Source organism: Vombatus ursinus, unplaced genomic scaffold (assembly GCF_900497805.2).
Source record: "Vombatus ursinus unplaced genomic scaffold, bare-nosed wombat genome assembly UNPS02015255.1, whole genome shotgun sequence".
In the NCBI taxonomy this organism is placed as follows: domain Eukaryota; kingdom Metazoa; phylum Chordata; class Mammalia; order Diprotodontia; family Vombatidae; genus Vombatus; species Vombatus ursinus.
Genome location: NW_020955033.1, coordinates 8,576,410 through 8,594,685, shown reverse-complemented (window position 1 = coordinate 8,594,685; position 18,276 = coordinate 8,576,410). Strand labels below are relative to the sequence as shown.

General features: G+C 38.8%; 1 protein-coding gene and 1 long non-coding RNA gene across 5 annotated transcripts in view; one reads left to right on the top strand and one right to left on the bottom strand.

Annotated features, from left to right (window-relative positions):
- Positions 1-18,276, top strand: part of LOC114031900 (DNA repair-scaffolding protein-like) — a 556,996-nt gene that overhangs the window by 452,151 nt on the left and 86,569 nt on the right. The gene's annotated exons all lie outside the window — the stretch shown is intronic.
- LOC114031903 overlaps positions 4,461-18,276 on the bottom strand; it is a 30,464-nt gene continuing 16,648 nt past the window's right edge. Inside the window, exon 3 of the long non-coding RNA XR_003567775.1 lies at positions 4,461-4,822. This is a non-coding gene — a long non-coding RNA (uncharacterized LOC114031903). The remainder of the gene's footprint in view (positions 4,823-18,276) is intronic.

The window sequence follows — 18,276 nt, the reverse complement described above, 5'->3', positions numbered from 1 at the left end:
CACACACACACACACACACACACACACACACACACACACACACACACCTTCCTACCTTTCCAGCCTTCTTACACTTCCCTGCATGTACTCTGAGGTCCATCCATATTGGCTTACTTGCTATCCCTCCCTATTTCATTTCCCATCTCAGTGCCTTTGTATTGGTTGTCCCCAATACCTGGAATGCTCTGCTTCCTCACCTCCTCCACATCTTGGGATCCCAGGTTTCTTTCAAGATACAGCTCAAATGCCACTTTCTACATGAAGTCTTTTTTTATGATATTCCCAGCTGCTAGTTCCCTCCCTCCCCAAACTACTTTGAATGCTTTTTGTATATATTCTACTTGTATATAGACATGTTTCTTCCTTTAAGCTTCTTGAGGGCAGGGACTGTTTGACTTCTGTCTTTATATCCCTAGCACTTAGCACTGAGTAGGCGTTACTACATCCTGAGCGATATCTGGCCATTGGACCCAGATGGCTCTCAAGGAGAAAGTGAGGCTGATGACTTTGCGCAGCCCTCCCTCACTCCAATCAAAGTCAGTTGCAAGTCATGTCATCATCTTCCTGATGTCATGGTCCTCTTCAACAAAAAGGACAAACCACAGGGCACTTAATACTTGATTGATTTATCAAGTGATTTATTTAATAATTCTTGGTATTATATATTTCTGACAGTTGCCATATATTTTGGACATTATAATTTTGTTGGTGATGTGTGATGCAAAAATTTCCCTACTATGTCATTCAATTCTAATCCTGTCTTCATTGATTTTATCCCCACTAATTACCATTTTGTAACTGGCTTCCTCCAGGTGTCTAGCTACAAACTTAGATCAAATGCTTATTTTCATTGAAAATTAAGGAAGTTAAATACATAATTAAATCCATGTGGCTCTACACATGGATTAGTGACCGTCTAGTTTGCAGTTAGTCATAATTTTAGCAGTACCTGTATTGCTAATGTGCATGTTGCATGAATGTGTAATGTGCATGTTGCAAGAGGAAGATAGTAAGCTCCTTGAGGGCAGGGCCTGTCCTCAGTGTTATCTTTTTATACACAAACTTTAGCACAGGACCTTATACACAGTAGGTGCTTAATAATTGTTTGTTGAATTGCATTGAGGCAGTGTGGTGTAGTGGAAAGAACACTGGATTTTGAGTTAGGGGACCTAGGATTGAATACTTACCTGTATGATCTTGACAAGCCACTTAATCTCTGTAGCCCTCAGTTTTCTCGTATCTAAAATAATAACATTGGACTCGATTACTTCTAAGGTTCCTTCTAGCTCTAAATTTATGATCCTCTGATCCTTTGAATGGAAGGTTAAAACATGGTGCTCAAGGGATTAAAAAAGAGGGCTATCAGGTTGGAGTGGCTTGCATATGGTGTTTGTGGCACTGACTACCTCAGGCTTTAAATGAAAGAGCAGAAAGTAGAAAAAGTAGTGGAATTACAGTACTTAAGGTCAGGAGACCTGGGTTTAAGTCTCAGCCCTGCCAATCATAAGCTGTATGACACTGAATCAAGTCACTAAACATTTCTGAGCCTCAGTTTCATCATCTGTAAATAGGGGATAACTGAACCTTCTGCTTCACAAGGTTGTTATAAAGAAAATATGTATGAACTGATAAAGTTATTATATGCGATTACATATATATTATGCACATTATACACACATACATACACACATATGACAGTGCTATAACAAAAGGCGAGAGTCAAATAGGTCTGATGTCTGATCAATGATGAGAGGAAAGAAATGAAAGAGAAAGGGAAGAAGTGGCTGGAAATTGAATTTCATCAGACAAAAGTGAACTAAAGATAAATTCAACCTCATGGGTATCACTGAGACTTAGGGTAAAACCAGTGGTTAGAATATGGTGATATAAAAACATTCCTTATTCAAAAGACACAGAAGCTAAAAGGGGGAATGAAATCTCATTCTATGTCAAGAAGGCACTCTTGTGAGGAAATCCATGAATTGAAGGGAGCAAATTAGAGATCAATAGAGAGAGAAATAGACCTGTTTTTGTGGTGGGATACAAGTAGAACGAAGATAGATGATGAGTTCTGGAAGAAGACCTCAAGTGGGGCAAGAAGTTATATTGCAGTTGTGATAGGGAACTTCAATTATTTGTATACCCGCTAATGTATTCTCTCTTCCGTTAGCAGAATAGCTGATAAATTCTTGATATTTCTATGATTATAATTTCATTCTCCCAATCTTGAGATCTCTCCCTATCATAAGTCTGCCTTTCTTTAGGTGAGAGCCTATCACTTCTCTCCTGATGTGAATTTTTAACTTAATACTCTGAGTCTTTGTGAAACATTGTTTTTCAAGAGTTATGTCTGTTCCAGAAGACAAAAATTTTTGTGGCCAAACTATATAATTACTTCCTTTACATTAGGTAGGTTGGGCTCTCAAATTCTTCCTCTTCTTCCTCATTTGTATGAACAGCCTTTATCATCTACATTTGAGACAGAAGAAAAATTTGGAAGTGGAATTAATATCCAACATTTTCCTTCTGTCCACGTTCCTTTTGGGCACAGGAAGTAGTAGAGTTAGTTAATATTTCCTTCTTTCACTTTGAGAATCATGAAATGATTGGAGCTAGCAGGAACTTGGGAAATTATCTAGTTCAGCTCTCTCTTTTCATACTTAAGAAAACTTCCCTCCTTCCTCAGGCAATACAAAAATTATTTTCTCTTAGAGCCCTACCTCTTTAGCCAATTAAAAGACCATCAAATTTTGGAAGACTGTAGAATTGTGTTGCTTTATCTTGGGTTTTCCTTTTCAAATTTTTCAGTTAATCCAAGCTGCTGTTCCTTTCATATGACCCTATGACCTTATCTATGACATTTTTTATCCTTTCAAACTGATTTTTTAAAATTTTTTATGGATTTTCTTTTAATTTCTTTGATCCTCTTAATTACTATTCTTCTAGTACTTATTTGCCTTTTTCTTGATTTGAGAATTGCCTTCATGATGAGGAAGGGGCTATTGTTATATAGCTTGCTGGTTGGTCTCCCTGCCTCAAGTCTTTCCATACTCCAGTCCATCCTCCTTTCAGCTGTTAAACTGATTTTTATCAAGTGAAGATCTGACCATGTGAACCCCCACACCCATTCAAGTAAACTTCAGTAGCTCCATAGGACCTCTAGGATCAAATATAACAACATTCTCTGGCTTTTAAAGCCTTTATAACCTGTCCCCTTCTTACCTTTCCAGTCTTCTTAGAGCTTCCTCCCCTCCTCATACTCCGTGATGCAGTAACACTGGCATCCTTTCTATTCCTTGAACAAGACACTCCATCTCCTTACTTCCAAGTGTTTTTTACTGGCTGCTTGCAATGCTTGGAATTCTTTCCATCCTCATTTCTACCTCCTGGCTTCCTTAAAATCTCAGCTAAAGTCTCACCTTCAGCATAAAGTCTTTTCCAATTCTCCTTAATCTTAGTGCCTTCCTTCTGAGATTATCTCCAGTTTATCCTGTATATATTTTGGTGTAAATAGTTGCTTGCATGTTGTCTTTCCTATTCAATCATGAGGTCCTTGAGGACAGTTTTTGCCTTTCTTTGTATCCCCAGTGCTTAGCACAGAGTCTGACACATAGTAGACACTTAACAAAATGCTTATTGACTTGACTAACAAGGTATCTTCTGTACTCTCTCCTTGCATTGTGTACTTCACCATTCCCACCTCTTCCTACTCTCCATTTTTATTTTCAAGGTGGCTTCCTCAACAGGAACTGTGAAGGGGAGCTCAAGTGGGTGTGCATTCAGCTGCTTGAACATATGCTGTTCCCACAACCAGATGTATCATCGTTATTTTTATTTAACATTTATTGAGTGCCAGGGCTTTTCCTATCCCACTACTCGACTCAGGCATTAGTTGAACCACTGAGGTCTCTGACGATGTACCATATCGTAGGCAAACAGGAGGAGGACTGGCCCCAAATAACATCAGTAACAAGAAAGGCAAATTGTACTTGTTTATTAAAATGTGGTGAAATCTGGTTGCAGCCCTAGTCTCCACTACCTTCCTAGGCCATTCTCATAACTTCTGTGACCATGGATTGATCAATTAATCAGCAAGCCCTTATTAAGCATCTATTACTATATGATGAATACTGTGTTAGGCACTAAAGATACAAATATGATGAATGAAATAATCCCTATTTGCAAGAAACTTATGTTCTTAACAGGAGAGATAACAAGTACATATATGTATATATATATGTATGTACATATACACACAGAATGAATACATACATACATACATACATACACACACAGAATAAATACTAAGTAGGTAACCACAAGATAGTATGGGAGGGAAGGGGGTAACAACGGGGTGGGGGTAGGAGGTAGGAGGATCAGGAAAGGCATTGTATAGAAGGTGGTGTTTGAGCATACCTTGAAAGAAGAGATGGATTTCATGAGGAAGAGGGAGTGCATTCTGAGGATATGGTATGGCCAATGCAAAGGCGTGAGGAAGAGGAATGGAGTTAATACTCCATATGTATGAGGAACAGAAAGGCCAGTTTAATGGGATCCCAGAGTACAGAAGGTGGAGTCATGTCCAGTGAGTCTAGAAAAATTGGCTGGGGCCAGGTTATGAAGGTCTTTAAAAGCTCAACAAAAGACTTGCTCTATTTTGGATGGTGATGAGATTTGACCTAAAGGGATCTAAAGGGAAGATAATTTAAGGCGTGTGGTTCAGTGCAAAGAACACACTTTATTTTGAGTCTGAGGACTTGGGTTTGAATCCTAGCTCTTCCTGTGACAGTTGCTCCATCCCTCTGAACCTCAGTGTCTTTATCTGTAACAAAAAAAAAAAAAAAAAAAAAAATGAGATCATCTGTACATGACCTGAAAGATCCTTTCTAGTTCCATGTCTATGACCTTTGGATATTGTCTGCTAAAGGGGGTAAGGGACAACAAATGGGGAAGCAGGTTGAAATGCCTGGTAACTGGAATAACATGCTTCTTCTAAGGCCAAGCTTACTGACTGGAGGGCTAGGAAATTAAAAGGATGTAGGTGTTGTATGTTACTTTTTTTTTTAAGAGAAGACTCACTTTCTTTTCTTATTTTATTTATTTATTTATTTATTTTTAGGTAATTGGGGTTAAGTGACTTGCCCAGGGTCACACAGCTAGTAAGTGTCAAGTGCTTGGTCAGAGGCCAGATTTGAACTCAGGTCCTCCTGACTTCAGGGCCAATGCTCTATCTACTGCGCTACCTAGCTGCCCCTGTATGTTACTTCTAAAGAGAAAACTTGCCACCATTTTGGATATGCTTTTTTTTTTAATTTCTCCAAGTCTAAACCTGATTTTTGAAACCTTGCTTTTTAAAGAATTATAGTTCCCCTAGCAAATAAAAGGTTTTTTGAGCAAGCCATAGAAGCCTTACTTCTATTTCCATAGTTCTCCAACCTTTTCATTTAGTGAGCAACAAACAGCCCTCACCTCCCCTGCTTGCACTGTCAGTCCAGTGTCTCCTCTGCATTTCTGCAGCTCTTTAAGGCTTAAATGGAGAAATGTTAACCATGAGAAGAAGCCCCAGGAAGTAGAAGGGGGCTGCAGGTCTCTTCCAGAAAACCCAGAAGTCACAGTGTTGATCTCCCCAAAGTTTGGAGCCCTACAGGTCCATCGGGACACTCTCACAGCTTCTCCGAAAGTCTTTGAGCCTCACTTTAAGAAACATGGCTTTGAATCCAGTCAGACTTCTTCCCCTCTGGAGCCTGGTGACATCTTTCTCAACATTGCAAACTTGCCCCTTCTTAAATTGCTGTTTCCTTAGTGTGAGTATTGGTCCACAGGAAGAGATGGGATAATAGGAAATAGCTCAAGTATTTACAAATAACTTGGTTGCGTGGAGATACTTTTTTTTTTTACAGAGAGTGAAAGTTAACTTTGTAAGTGGCACATTAGAATTACATAGGAACTTTTAGTAAGTTTATCAGGCACTAAGCTTTAAGTAGGAAATCATTTTGTAGTGGGGAAGCATTTAGATCATGTCTTCACAGGCAAATAAGCTAGAGATTTCCTCCTAAATGTTCTCTTCTTGTTGAAATTTAGAGCAATCTTTATATTCTCTAATGTAACAGATATGGGTCTCTTCCCAGGGAGAACGGCTCTGGACCCTGAAAGGAAGCTGCAGCTGCTTGTCTTCCAAAAAATGTTGATGTATGTAAACAAAGGAACAAACAAGATCTTCTCCTGTCTATGGTTAGGGGAAGAGTTTATGACCAAACAAGACCTAGAAAGGATCACAGAAGATAAAATGGGTAATTTTGATTACATAAAATTTTTAAAGGTTTTGTACAAACAAAACAGATACAGCTAAAATTGGAAAGGAAACAGTTAACAGGAAAAATTTTTGCAGTAGGTTTTTCTAATAAAGCCTTATTTCCAAGATATACAAGGAATTATTTCAAATTTATAAGAATAAGATCTATTCCTCAGTTGATAAATTTTCAAAGGACAGTAACAGGCACTTCTCAAAGGAAGAAATCCAGGCCATCAAAGTCCATATTAAAAAAAAAAATTTCTCCAAATCACTAGAGAAATGCAGATTAGAGAATGTAAATTAGAGAAATGCAGATTAAAGCAACATTGTGGCTCCACCCCATACCCATCAAATTGGCAAAGATAACAAAAAATGATAAATATTAGAGGGGCTGTGAGAAAAGAGACACATTAATGCGTTTTTGGTGAATTGGTAAAACCATTCTGGAAATCAATTTAGAGCTATGGTTAAATGTCACTAAAATGAGTATACTCTTTGACTTACTACTAAAACTTTACCAGGAGATCAGAGAAAGATAAAAAGGATCTAGATGTTTGAAAATATTTATAGCAATTCTTTTTATAGTGGCGAAGAGCCCTAAACTAAAAGGTTAGACATCATTTGGGGAGTGGCTGAGAAAATTTTGATATATCATTAATCAATAAACATTTACTAAGTGCCTACTTTGTCCTGGACTCCATTTTAGGGTGTTAGGCACTGGTGATACAAAAAGAGGCAAAATATACTTCCTACCCTCAAGGAATTTAAAGTCTAATGAAGGAGACAACATGCAAGCAGATATATTACAAGGCAAGCTATATACAGGATAAATAGGAAATAATTAACATAGGGAAGGCACAGGAATTAAAAGGGATTGGGGAAGGCTTCTGATAGGAGGTGGGATTTTGGTAGGGACTTACAGGAAGTCAGGGAGGGAAATAGCTGGAGTAGAAGAGAGAGTGTTCCAGGCGTGGGAACAGCCAGAGAAAATGCCCAGAGCTGAGAAATGGAATGTTTTGTCTGTGGAACAGTCAGGAGGCCAGTGTCACTAAATCAAAGAATACGTAGTGGAAAGTAAGGTATAAGGAGATTGGAAAGGTAGGAGGGGGCTAGATTATGAAAGGCTTTGAATGTCAAGCCGAGCATTTTGTGTTTGCTCCTAGAGGCAATAGGAAGCCACTGGAGTCTCCTAAATAAAGAGGTGATATGATTCGATCTGGAAAATCATTATGGTGGTTGAATGGAGGGTGTATTAGAGTGGGGAGAAACTTGAAGCAGGCCGACTCACCAGCAGGCTACTGAAATTATCCAGGCATGAGATGGTGAGGGCTTGCACTGAGTGATGATGTCAGATGAGAGAAGATGCAAAGGTAAGATTGATAGACCTTGGCATCACGTTGGATATGGGGTGCCAGGGTGAGGGGGAAAGCTGGTGAGAGAGAGTGTAGAATTCAGAAAGACTCCTAGGTTGGGAGCCTGAACAGCTGGAAGGATAGTGTTGCCCTCTTTAGTAATCTGGAAGATTTAAGGGTCAAAGGTAATTAGTTCTGTTTTGGATATAGTGAGTTTAAGATGTCTTACTGGACATCCAGTTTGAGATGTATATGAATATTCAGTTCAAGATGTATGTGAATATAATGAAATACTATTATGTCACAAGAAATTATCAAAGGGATGGTTTCAGAGAAACCTGGGAAGACTTGTATAAACTGATCCAAAGTAAAGTAGGCAGAACCAGAAGAACAATGTATACAATAATTGCAAAAGACTTGAGAATTCTGAACAGTGCAAAGTCTAACCTCACTTCTAGAGAACCAGTGATTAAATACACAACCACTCTTGACAGAGAGGTGCATAATGAAACATAAAATTTAGACCATGGAAAATGACTATACATATTTGTTAAAAAGGGTTTTTCCCCCAATGGAGGGAATAACAGGGAGAGAAACAAATACTTGTTAATTGAAAGAAATACTTGTTAATTGAAAGAAAAATTTAAATTTAAAAGAAATCATGATGTGGCTAATTCAGTAATGATCAGAGGAAGAAGAAACATGTTTCTTTTTTTTTTCTTGACTACTGAGAATTCAATTCAGTAAACATTTATTAAGTACCTACTATGCAGCTGGATAGAGCACTAGGCCTGGAGTCAGGAAGACCTGACTCAGACACTTACTAGCTGTGTGATCCTGGGCAAGTCACTTAACCTTTCTTTGCCTTAATCCACTGGAGAAGGAAATGGCAAACCACTCTAGTATCTTTACCAAGAAAACCCCATGGATAATACGGTCTGTGGGGTTACAAAGAACCAGACACAAATGAACCACAACAACATGTGCTAGGCCAGGGGTGGGGAACCTGCGGCCTTGAGGCCCCATGTCGCCCTCTAGGTCCTCAAGTGCGGCCCTTGACTGAATCCAAATCAGTTGTAATTTTTTTGCTGGTAGAAGGTCTTGCCTGGATGCTGCTGACTGATCAAGATGGTGGTTACTGAGGGTTGGGGGGGCTGTGGCAATTTCTTAAATAAGATAACAATGAAATTTGCCACATCATTGACTCTTCCTTTCACTTGAACACTTAGAAGCCATTGTAAGGTTATTAATTGGCCTCATTTCAATATTATGTCTCCAGGAATAGGGAGACCTGGAGGAGGGGAAGAGAAACAGAGGAATAGCCAGTGGAACAGTCAGAACACACACAATATTTGTCTATTAAGTTTTCTGTCTTATACGGGTGCAGTTCATAGAGCCCCAAAACCATTACAATAGTAAAATCAAAGATCTCCATAATAGATCTAATAATGAAAAAGCTTGAAATATTGAGACACTTAACAAAATGAGACATAGACACTATGTGAGCACATGCTGTTGGGAACATGGCGCGAATAGACTTGCTCAAAGCCAGGTTGCCACGAACCTTTAATTTATAACAACAACAAGAAAAAAAAAACAAAAAAAAAAACCCCCGCCGTATCTGCCAAGTACAATAAAACAAAGCACAATAAAATGGGGTATGGGGTATGACTGTATAAAGGAAGGATTTAAGTTTAGTTTATCACTCCACCCTCTGACCCTCCATAAGAGGGGAGAGGCAACTTAGGGAGTTGAGAGGGTATTAAATGTCAAAAACTGACTCAATTAGTATGATGAGGAGATTTCAGGTGATCCACTTATCCTGGTTGAGGCGATATTCCCTGAAGTCTAAACCAAGCAGAGGTGCTGATGGAAAATGCAGTTACCTGGAAAGCCCTGGAGGTTCTGAGTTTTCTATGAAGAAAGTCTTTGGAAGGAGTTTATTATTCTTCCCTCTAAGACTGATACTGAGGCAGCTCTTTAAAACCCTCAGAGAGGCAGTGTGGTGTAATGGATAGGGTGCTGGCTTCAGAACCAGGAAGACCTGGGTTTCGTATCTTGCTTTTAGACATACTGGCAAGGCACTTGATCTCTCAGTGCCATAGGCAACTCTCTAAGACCTTAAGTTGCAGGGAAGGTGCTGACCTTCATTAATAAAGAGAATTTCTTCATCAAAGAGTTTCCTATACCAGTGAAATCATAGGTCTAATTCTCAGCCCCATGGGCTTTTCCTTGGCCATAGATCCAAGATGTGATGGAAAACCTCTCACAAGGCAGCATGATATAGTAGAAAGAACTCTGAATGATTTGGAATCAAAAGACCTCAGTTCAAATCCTTGCTCTGACATTCGCTATCTGTTTGATCTAGAGTAGGTCACTTACCCTCTCTAGATCTCTGTTTCCTTGTGTAAATTGAAAGTGTTGTTGTTCAGTCATTTTTGACTCTTCGTGACTCCATTTGGGGTTTTCTTGTCAAAGATACTGGAATGGTCTGCCATTTCTTTCTCCAGCTCATTTTACAGATGAGGAAACCGAGGCAAATATGGTTAAGTGACTTGCCCAGGATCACACAGCTAGTCGGTGTCTGAGGCAGGATTTGCACTCAGGTCTTCCTGAGTCTAGGCCCAGCACTTATCCACTGCTCCACCTAGCTGCCTTGTAAAGTGAAGAGGCTGGATAAAATTGTTTGTAATATTCTTTTCAGTTCTAAGTCTATGATTCTGTGAATTGCCAAACCTAGTGACTACTATTTACTTTGGTTACTACTGTGGGAAAAATTGATACTGCCAGAAGGAATTTAGAAGCATTGCTAAGGATTATGTTTATCAAGAGTATATGATGTGCAAGGCCTTGTAATAGTGGCTGGAGTTAGGGATACTGTCTCAAAAACTACGTTCCAAGAGAATTCTCCTGGGAAGATACCACCTGTACACAGATAAGTAAATGCCAAGTAATTTCAAAAGGTAGAAAGAACTAAGAACTGGGAGCCTTTCTTGATTCTCCCCAGCCTGGTTAAGAGTTGGCATCTGAACTGTACTTTGAAAGAAGATAGGGGTAGTAAAAAGGGAGGGGAGGTGTGAGAAGGAAGTGCATTCCAGACATAGGGGATAGCCTATGCAAAGACATAAAGGCCTGACTTGCACTATTGTTTGTGGGAAAACAATTAACAGGCCATTTGAACTAGAATGGAAAATACACAAAGTGTTGGGTGAGAAACTGCAAACCTTAGGGGCACAACTCTAATGTTGAGTTTCTTTTTCAGACTGTTGCTGACCAAATGCAAAGGCTTCAGAAGAAAAGCAAAATTAGGGATGTGAGTGGTTGGTTCAGAACATTGAGAATTGGCTTTCTGGATCAAGGCTTAAAAAATAGGCTCTTAGAGAGAAATGGCATCTATCTAACAAGAGCTATTTAAGATATCAAATGTTAAAATATTATGTCTTGAATATCTAATCAAAAGGGCTTTAAACTTAAAAAGAATGGGGAAGGAGGCAATTGCCCATATATGTCTGTCTGTCTATCTAGATAGGGTGTCCCCAGTGTCTTAGTGCAGTTGTAAAGCTTTAATAACTTGTGAAGGATGGGTGCTACAAACTTACACACACACACACACAAAAAGACTACTTGAAAAGTTAACTATTTAAAATTGTAAAATATTAATGTTTCTTATTAAAATTAATCATAACCACTGTCTTGTGCTATATATCAGTCTAGACAATTTTTTAATTTTGTAGAAATTTCATCATCTGCTACTTAGTGACAGAAAGAACAGCATTTGTAATCATAGGCTTTAGATTACACAAAGAATAAGATTTTCATATGTACATGACAATTTGGATGTAACTCCCCTAAGAAAAAATCAAATGGAGATTAGATTAGGTGGCTGAGGTGACCAAGCAAGACCCTTACCAATCTGAGAAAGTGTCATCCGGAAATTGTCACACATAATGCATAACAGTGTGTCTAGTCTTGTTAAAATTAAAAGTAAGAAATGATCATTCAAAATTCACAAAACTAGATAAGAAATTCAAGTAATTAAATATTCAGATGATGTTTTATAGCATTATTTATACTTCTCCAGTTATTAAAGCTTCAAGTTGCACTGAGACATAGATCTACCAAGCTAGAGACCATTCTGAGAAGCTACATACATCAAAGGCTAAATAGTAGAAGAATGGTGGTAGAAATACCAAAAATAATAGAATAATATGAGAGATGCCCAGAAATTCACACATGAGCAAAGTATGGGTAACGAGCAATAAGATAAGTTAGAGATATTAATGATACGAGCCCAATTTGACCTCATAATTATTGCTGAGACTTGGTGGTATACAACAGATAAGTGGAATATGGATTTTGATGGGTATTTCTTTTTCAAAAGAAACAAGACATGTTAAAAAAAAAAAAAGCAGGGGGAGTATGGGGGAAGCCAGACTAAGGAAAGGGTGAACAGTATAGTATTTTAAGAAGCCATATTCTTAGAAGGAAATCAAGGAATCAAAGTGGAGCAACTGGATAGAAAATATTTGGACAAAGAGCAACACAAAGAAAAGTAGAAGCATTATTGTCATCAAAGCACACTACTGATCAACTAGACTGACAGAAAATATAGATGAGTTCAAAAATCAATCAACATGCATCTTTTGTTGTTCAATCATTTTTTCAGTCATGTCCAACTCTTTGTGACCCCATTTGGGGTTTTCTTGGCAAAGATACTGGAATAGTTTTCAATTTCTTCTCTAGCTCATTTTACAGATGAGGAAACTGAGGTAAACAGGGTTAAGTGACTTGAGCAGGGTCACATAGCTAGTAAGTGTCAGAGGCCACATTTGAATCCAGGTCTTTCTGACTCCAGGCCAGGCATTCTATCCACTGTACCACCTAGCTGCCCTGGTGCATTTATTAAATATCTACTGTGTGCCAAGTGTTCCACTACCATGTGCCAGTTGCTATCTCTAAGCTAGAGATATGAAGGCAAAAGTAAAACAGTTCCTTCTTCCATTCTAATGGGGGAGACAAACATGGATGTAAATAGTGATATACAAAGCAGATATCAGGTAGCTGAGCGAGATTGGGTGGGGAGGAGAAGCCACTAGTACCTAGGGGTACCAGGAAAGTCCTTATGCAGAAAGTGACACCTGCTGAGTTTTGAAAGAAACCAGGCAGGAATAAGAAGGAAGTCCATTCTAGGTCTGGAGGCTAGCCAGTTCAAAGGTGCAGTAAAGGGAGATGGAGTGTCATGTGTGAAGAATAGCAAAAGATCATTTTCTGGACTGTTGGATGCATGGAAGGAGAATAATGCCTGGATGAAGAATGGAAGCCTGGAAAGGTAGAATGGGCCAGGTTATGAAGGGTTTTAGATCCTCGCAAAGACTCGTTTATACTTGATCCTTAAAGTAATAGGGAGGGAGTCACTGGAGTGGGCGGGCTTGTCACTAAGTTGTGATTTAGCAATATTACTTGTGGTAGCTGTGTGGGAAAATAGATTGGAATGAAGAGACTTGAGTCAAGGAGATTATTTAGAAGTCTAGTACAATATTGTAATAGAAAGAAGATTTGGCAATCAATTAGATAGGTAGGGTGAGTAGGGATAAGGAGTTGAGGATGACAGCAAGATTTTGAACCCAGGTGACCGGAAGAGTGGTGATATCTTTAATAGTAATAGTGAAGTTTGGAAGAGAGGAGGGTTTTGGAGAGAAGATAATCATTCAGTTTTGGACATGAGTTTGAGATTCCTCTGGGATATCCAATTCAAAATGTCCACTAGGCAGTTAGTGATATAGTTCAGGAAAGAAACTCTGGATATATAGATCTAGAAATATTTTACATAGAAATGATAATAGACCCAATGAGAACTGATGAAATTCACATGAAAGATTGTGGAAATAAAAGAAGGCCCAAAACCAATCCTTGAGGGAAACCCACAATTAGTGGACATGACTTGGATGGAGACCCAGGAGCAGTCAGATAGGTAGGATGAGAACCAAGAAAGAGCAATGTCATAAAAACCTAAAGAAGAGAGAGTATGTAAGAAAAGAAGGTGGTCAGCAATATGAAATGTTACATACATAACATATCAAAAAGGATGAGGATTGAAAATAGGCCATTCAGTTTGGCAGTTAAGAGATCAGTAATAACTTTGGAGTTACCAGTTTCTGTTTAATGTTGAAGGGCTAAGCCAGATTGCAGAAGGTGTAGAAGAGAGTGAGAGGAGAGGAAGTAGAGAGACTTGGGTGTAGACCACTTTTTCAAACAGTTTAGCTAAGGGGAGGAAGGGAGAGAGATTTACAGGATAATAGCTAGTGATGATAGTAAAATCTAGTGAATTTTTCTTTGAATGGGTTTTTTTGTTTTTGTTTTTGTTTTTTGAAGGATGAGAAGATGTGGATATATTTATAGTCAGCTAGGAAGGAACCAGTAGATAGAGAAAGATTAAAGAAGATGGTGGGAGTGGAAAGCAATCTGCATGAGGAAAAAAGTTCAAGGTTTACACACATAGATGGGATGGCATTTTCAAGGAGAAGGGCCACTTCTTCATCCAAGACAAGAGTAAAGCAAGAGACAGTGTAGAATGATGTCAAGGGAATGTAAGATGAGGAGAAGGGGAAAAGAAAATGTTCTTGTTCAGTGAGCTCAATTTTTTGAGGCAAGTATAAAGCAAAGTCTTCAGCTGACGTGAGAGTGTGGCTTGGAAGGCTTGAGGAGAAAAGAGAAGGTTTGGAAAAGCTTCTAGGTAAGATAATCACATAGGGAGGAGTGCAAGGATTGCCTTACTATCGTGAGAGCCCAGTTGACATTGGATAACATGAATATGTCATGGAACCAGTTAGCATGGTTTTGTGACTTCTTCCAGTTCTGTTTGGCAGCATGTGGTTAATGAATAAAGAAAGTGGATAGCAGGAATAATCCAAGCTAGGTATTTGTCAAGAAATGATCAAAAGGAACAAAAAATTGATAAGTATAGTGTAGAGCTATCACTGTTGACACCTTGGTGTTGTAGTAGATAGAGTGTTGGCCTTGGAGTCAGGAAGAGCTGAGTTCAAATCCAGCCTTAATTGGCTAGTTAGGTGACCCTGAGCAAGTCACCACTCTTGGTCTTGGTTTCCTCATCTGTAAAATAATGATAGTATCACAGACTTCACAAGGTGGTTGTAAGAATCAAATGAAATAATATATGTAAAACACTTGGCAAACCTTAAAGTACTATGTAAATGTTAGCTATTATTTTTTTTCAACCAAAAGCAAGGTTTATTGAAGATTCGCCATATTAGCTAGACTCTTAAGGAATCTGAACATCTGTGGGCTGTTGACTAGCTTGTGAAAATCTGAGCAGTGGCTAGATTCTAAGAATCAGAGACTTTTTTTTTTCTTCCAAAATGTTAGCTGTTATTGTTGTTGTTACCGTAAAACTGGTTTACCAAGAAGTTGGGTTTAGGGAGAGAAGAGTGGGTTAAGAGCGGGAGTTTTGGCCTATGGGAACTACCAAGGCATGGAGGGTTTGGAGGATATGGTGGAGATGAAGAACAGAGTTAAGGAGAGGTAGAATGACAGATTATGGTCAGATAAAGTAACTTCAGAATTCCTGTACTTGAAAATGGAACATGTGTGGATGATGGCAAGATTAAGAGCATGACCATCCCTGTGTAAAGCTGAGGTGGAGCAGAAGGAGTTAGTCATGAGATTTGAATAGATTGAGGAACTGGGAAGTTAAGGTAGTGGAGAGAACCTCAGTTTGTATGCCTTGCACAAGATAGTCACTTAATTAGTATTTTTTTTTAATCAAATTGAAGACCCAAGCAAAGAGAGGCATGATTTCTCATTGATTTGGTGGGGAGAGAGCCTGACCTGTAATTAACAGGTATAAGGAATTCCCCAGTAAGAAAATTCCCTTTATTTAAGCAAATTGGTACCTGGTCTGCAATTATTACTAATGAGTTTTCTAGGGGCCATAGAAAGATGAAAGGACTTACAAATGTCACATAGCCAGTATGTATCAGAAGTGGGACTTGAACCCATGTTCCCACTCTGGGACTACTTCTTTGTCCATTATGATGTAACGTCTACACTATGCTGCTTCCCATAATATTAAGGATGAACTTCAATTTTCTGACATCTGTTGGAGCTGTGTCTTTGCCAAAAGCAATGTGGCGGACAATTTTTTGGCTTGCCTTAAGGATAATATCATTCTTCAAAAGGAAGAAGAACCAACAAGGGAATGTTCTATTCTGGATTTGATCCTCATTAACAACAAGGAGCTGGTTGCTGAGGTGGAAATGTTGAGAACTCTGAAAGGAAGGGACCATTCTCTCTCAAAATTTGTGAGGGAGAGCGAAAGAAAAGCTGGACATGGTCTGACAGACAATACCAGATTTTGGAGAGTAGGTTTCTAAGGATTCAGAGAAAAAATAGATATATAGCATCTGATGGATGAAAATTCTACAAGCAAATACAGGCCAGGAGTGTTCAGAAACTCTCAAGAATTAAATTCTGGGGGCATCTAGGTGGTATAGTAGATAGAGCACTAGCCCTGGAGTCAGGGGGACCTGAGTTCAGATGTGGCCTCAGACACTTCATAACTGTGACCCTGGGCAAGTCACCTAACCCCAATTGCTTGCCCCCCAAAAAACAACAACAACAAAGAATTAAGGAAGCAAAAGAAATCATTCTAATGAGCAGGGGGCGGGGGGAACCCAACAACCTGGAGCTATTAAAAAAAAAAAGCCCATGTAGATGCACAGGGTACTCAAAGATAAACATATTTTTTGAAAGATACATATGGAAGATGGAAGCATGAATACGTAAGAAGAACAAAACTGTGTCACAGACCCATAAGAATACTGTGAAGTGTGCTGAAACTCAGAATGAGCTGAGATTGGTGTGCAAAGCTAAAAGTAATGAAAAGGGGCTCTGTTAGTTATCCTGGGGAAAAGAGGAAGAACAAAGAAGGAATAGAGGACATTTCCTTTAGGTGAATGGAGCAATGATGAGGGCTTCTTCAGATTTGCAGAAGGGCAAATGTTCCAGTTTTCAAAAATGAGAAGTGAGTGTAGTCTGCAACTATAGGCCAATGATCTTAACTTCTGTTGCTTGCAAAATTTAGTAATATTCAAGAGGAGCTAATGTGGTATAGTGGATATAAGACTGCCCTTGGAGTCAAGAAAACCTGACTTCAGGTCCTGCCATACACACATTAGTCTTGTGACCTTGGGAAAGCCAATTAACATTTCATTGCCCCAAACAACTCTGGGACATTCATGTTACCTTCTGCAAGATGCCCTTCCGAGGCCTTACCAACCTCCCCTTGATGCTGGTTCCTTCCCTCTGAGACTACATTTAATCTGTATATATCTTGTATATACACCTATTCTTTCCACACCTCTGGGTTTAGGGGCATGGAGCTCTCTTCATCTGGAAAATCTGTGTAAAATTTTTTGGTGCTCCCTTCATAACAGAGAAGAAGTCTGAACTTTTCTTTTTCCTTTATGGGGTGTTTACAGGGCTGAGTATTTGGTCGTAGATTCTGTGTCATCTGCAGCTTCTGCAAAACTCAAAAAATTCCCACTTAATTTCTTATGCTGGAGATACTATCAAAACCGCGATGGGGAAAGTTTCAATGTGGAAGCGATAACTCTACCTAGTTATCCACTTATTGTCTCCCCCATTAAAATGTGAGTGTCCTGAAGGCAAAAACAGTATTTTTGCTTCTCAAGTATCCCCAGCATTTAGCATATAGTAAGTGCCTAATAAATGCTTGTTGACTGCCGGCCTTACTAAAGGATCGATGACTTGCATAGGTGGAGAAAAGTTTCACACTAGTATTTCCCAATGTTGATTAAATTACAGGCCCAGACAAAACAAGAAAAAAATCATTAAAAGGATTTTTAGTGAACATCTAGAAAAGAAAGAGATTGGTCACAAAATGGCAGGAGGCTTTATCACACACAAGTTAATGCCTGAATAAGCTATTTTTTTTTTTTAAAAATAGGCTTTCTAAACTAGTAAACTAGAAACTCATATGTGTGTGTATATATATATATACACACACACACACACACACATATATATGTATGTGTATATATGTATGTATGTATGTATACACACACACACACACATACACACACACACGCACATATAGTTTAGGTTTAACCAAGCATTTGACAGTTTCTTGTGCTGTTCTTGGGGAAATGGTAGAGAAGTGTAAGTTAGGTGATGGCATAATTAGGTGGATTTGGCCCTGGTTGGAAGGCCAAACCCAGGGTAGGATATCACCCTTAGAAGGACACACATAGTCGAGGGCTCTCGGGAGCTGTGCCTGGCCTTGTGCCATAAAACATTTTTATCAATAGTCTGGTTAAAGATATATAAAGCAAGCTTATCAAATCTACAGGTGATACTAAGCTAGATAATGCACATGATAGCATGATGGGGTCAAAAAAAAAAAAAGATCTGCACAGCTAGAACATTGGGCCAAATTGAATAATGCAAAATTGAGTAAGGATAAATATAAAATCTTACATGTGAGTTCTAAAAGTCAATTTCATAAGTACAAAATAGGAGAGGTATTTCCAAAAAGAAAATTGTCTAGAAAATGATCTGGGAGGTCTAGGACAACTTTTTCAGTTGAATGGGAAG